Below are 4,037 nucleotides of genomic sequence, written 5' to 3'. Positions count from 1 at the left end.
ACAGAACTAGAACAGAACTAGAACAGAACTAGAACAGAACTAGAACAGAACTAGAACAGAACTAGAACAGAACTAGAACAGAACTAGAACAGAACTAGAACTAGAACAGAACAGAACAGAACAGAACAGAACAGAATAGAACAGAACTAGAACAGAACTACTCAAGCTATTGAGTGTATTCGTATAACAGTTGCATTTTTAAGTTGCTTTTATCATTAACATATTATGTTGACTTGAAGTCTATCAACAAACCAATTTAGTAAAATTAAATTTCTCATAGCAAAACTAATCAGCTGTTAGGAGAATAAAACGTGTAAAATTGAGAGAGTAATTAAAAAAAATTAATAAAAAATTATAACAGTTTTCTATATAGATAAGTACTTTGCTAATTACTTAGTTGAAATCATGGTCAAGGAAAAGTTTGTTAATATTTGATTATAATGGTTTATGTTAAAGTTTAACAATACCGTTTAGTTCGAAAAGTTAAAAGAGCCTCTAATACCAGTATAACAATTTCAACTTTTATTATGTTCCCTTTGCACTATGCTTATATTATAAAACTTTTGCTTTAAGTGTTATATTCTACAATTTCTTTATTTTAATTTGCATTTTTGTCCTTTTGATGTTCTCTAACAAGGTTGTCTGGTCTATTTCCTTTTTATTCCTTTCTCCTCTTCAGCACATTTTTCTCACTCACTTAAGATATTATTAAAGGTAATTTAATTTAATCTTTAGACATAATGTTTCTGTAGCATTGTAGCCCTTTATAAGCAAGTTAAGCAGGAAGTTCTCTTATTTATTTTCTGAGGAAGTATATATGTAACAAACATGTCCTTGCAATGTAAATCCTCTGGTGATATTAATGATTGTGCAAGTGTTTTATATTTCTTAACAAAAAGGATAAACTAATAAAGCTCAGTAGAATATATGAAAGACAACTTCTAGAGAAACACAAAAGCATTTGGTATAAAAACAAGAAGGTTTAGAAACAAGTTTTTGACAGTTATTAAGAAATACTTGGAAAGCAAACATATCTCTAGTTTTTTCTGAAAATCAGAAGTTTTGAACAAGGTGGATTTATAAATAAATTATTTTATTATTAAACTTATTGTTATCGAAAAAATTAAGAGTCCTTGAGGTGATCTATGCAATGGCAGTGACCTTTTGAAATATGACGATGGGTATTTAAATGAAAAAAAAAAAAAATAAATAAATGGAATAATGTGTACATTAAATTAATATTACTAGAACAAAATGAATACAAGTCTACCACTACGTATACTTAATAAGTAATATGTTAACTCATACCAGATGTAGTTCAAATATGTAATTTGAAAGAAGACACAAATAAAACTAAATAACTATTAACTAACTAACTAACTAACTAACTAACTAACTAACTAACTAACTAACTAACCAAATAGCTATATAAATGTATATTAAAGCCGACCCCATAAAGTATATATATTCTGGACCCCTATAGGTAGCGGAGTTGATTAAGCTATGTCCGTCTGTCTGTCTGTCTGTCTGTCTGTCTGTCTGTCTGTCTGTCTGTCTGTCCGTCTGGGTGTTTGTTGAAATCAGTTTCTAAAGGACCCCAGATATCAGCGAGATCCGAATCAACAATAATTCTGTTAGAAATGCTTTCGAGAAGATCGCTATTTAAAATCAGTGAAATCGGTTCATAATTACTGGAGATAAGAGCAAAAATCGGAGACAACCTCTGAAAATTTCATAAAAAAATTAGTTTTTATTTTATTCATGCTCAAACTGAAATTGCAAAAAAAACAAAAACAAAATACATAATCATACGGTAAATTTTGTTATTGTACTCTTGTTTACAAAAACAAGGCAGAGTGTGAGCAGGAGAGCAAGAGTAGCAGAGCGAGAGTAGCACTAGTGTGTTGTTATTGTTTAAAAACATGAAATTAAGTATGTGGAGCCTGGCTTAAGTTAGAAGCCACAAAGGGGAACTTTTTGGTACTTTTTTGTTTTTCAAAAGGTACTTTTTGAATTCTCTATAATATTCAACCTAGAAATATGAAATTAAGTATTTAGTGTCTAAATTAGGTGAGAATCCATAAAAGAGTACTATTTGGTGCTTTTTCGTTTTTCAAAAGGTACTTTCTAAATATTTTATAACATTGAACCTAGGAACATGAAATTAAGTATGTAGATTCGGAATTAGATGAGAACACATAAAATAGAACTTTTTGGTGCTTTTTCGTTTTTCAAAAGGTACTTTTTAAGTTTTCTATAATAATGAATTTAAAAATATGAAATTAAGTATGTAGAGTACGGATTAGGCAAAAACACGTCAAAGGGGATTTTTTGGTACTTTTTTGAATTTTCTATAATATTGAACCTAGAAATATGAAATCAAGTATGTAGAGTCGGAATTAGGCGAGAACCGGAAAAAGTGAACTTTTTGGTACTTTTTTGTTTTTTAAAAGTTCCTTTTTGAATTTTCTGTAATATTGAACCTAGAAATATGAAATAGGGTATGTAGAGTCTGAATTAGGTGAGAATCTATAAAAGGGATCTTTTGGGTACTTTTTTGAATTTTCTAAAATATTGAATATAGAAACATGAATTTAAGCATGTTTAGCCCGAAGAAAGTGATGTAAAAGAGGACTTTTTGGTACTGACCATGGTGAAGGGTATATAAGATTCGGCACAGTCGAATATTGAACTCTTACTGGTTTTAATTTATTTTATAGACGTCAAAAAACAATAACCATTTTTTTTTTATTTTCCCTCGATTAAGTTTACCGAATTTACTTTTATTTTGATAGAATCTATTCATTTGTTTTGTAATAAAATATTCAGTTACATAATCTAAATAGATACTTTTGGGCTTAAAATGTGTTAGTATACATAATTTTACGATTACAGCAACCAATTTTTGTAAATTAGGTCAACAACATTTAATATAATTTTGTTGTGTTATTTAAATAAATAAATTAGTTCTTACAAAGATACTCATCGGTTCAATTGAAAAAAGTTTATTAAAATTCAAAAAGTATATTTTGAAGAACCCTTCATCTTCGAGAGAAAGTATAAGTTGAAATATATTCTGCATTATCGTAATAACATCTTATCTATATTTTAGCTAGTGAAATAGAGGCTTCACTACAACAAACTCTTGAACTAAAATTGTGTTATATTTTGTCTACTATTTACAACTTAACAGTAATTATTATTAATTCAATGATACTTCTTGCTATGTCTTAAAAATATGTACAATTCTTGTCGATAAACAAACACTCGTTTATAATTCTTCCAAAAGTCCTTAAGACTATTCATAGTGTTGTTGATAGTAAATTATTTGCATTTTTGTCTTGTTTGTATTTACATAAACAATTTTTATACTATAAAAAGTTTAACAAATATTATGATGTAAAAAAATAGTTGTTCATCATGTGGTATGATTTATATAACTATGACTTATGCTAGCACAATATTAAGTATACGCAGTGGTAAACTTTTCTTTAATTTGAACATAATGGTGTAAATTTATTCACAAATAATAAGGAATTGTGTAAAATAGAACAGAAAAATGAAATTTTTAACAACGGAAGTATTAATGGGTGAATTTTTTTTAATGATTCTCTATTATTGACACCAACTATTTCCTATTTCTTTATGAAAAATTATTAATTTATTAGCAATAAATTGTATATACAAAAACTTTAATTGATATAGATATATTATTTTATTAAAACTTTAACATTTATGAGAAGATATCTTCTAAAGATAATATTATCTTAACCTTTTACCATAATACCAGTTTTTTGTTTATTTATTTTTTTTACAACAGAATATTTTTTGTTATATAGTGCCTGTGGCTTTAATTGTATTTACCTTTACGTTAAATTAAAATTTCTCACTTGCGGTGGCACACAATTTTCTTTAGATTAAACGACTTTCACTCATTTACAGTTTTTTAAGTTTTCTCGTTTTCCTTTTTTGGTTTAGTAAATAAAGTGTCGAAATGATTATTTACTCAAGCAAAATAATTGAAAAAAAAGAAACAC

This window comes from Lucilia cuprina, chromosome 3 (assembly GCF_022045245.1).
Source record: "Lucilia cuprina isolate Lc7/37 chromosome 3, ASM2204524v1, whole genome shotgun sequence".
Taxonomy (NCBI): domain Eukaryota; kingdom Metazoa; phylum Arthropoda; class Insecta; order Diptera; family Calliphoridae; genus Lucilia; species Lucilia cuprina.
This window is presented reverse-complemented; position numbering follows the sequence as displayed.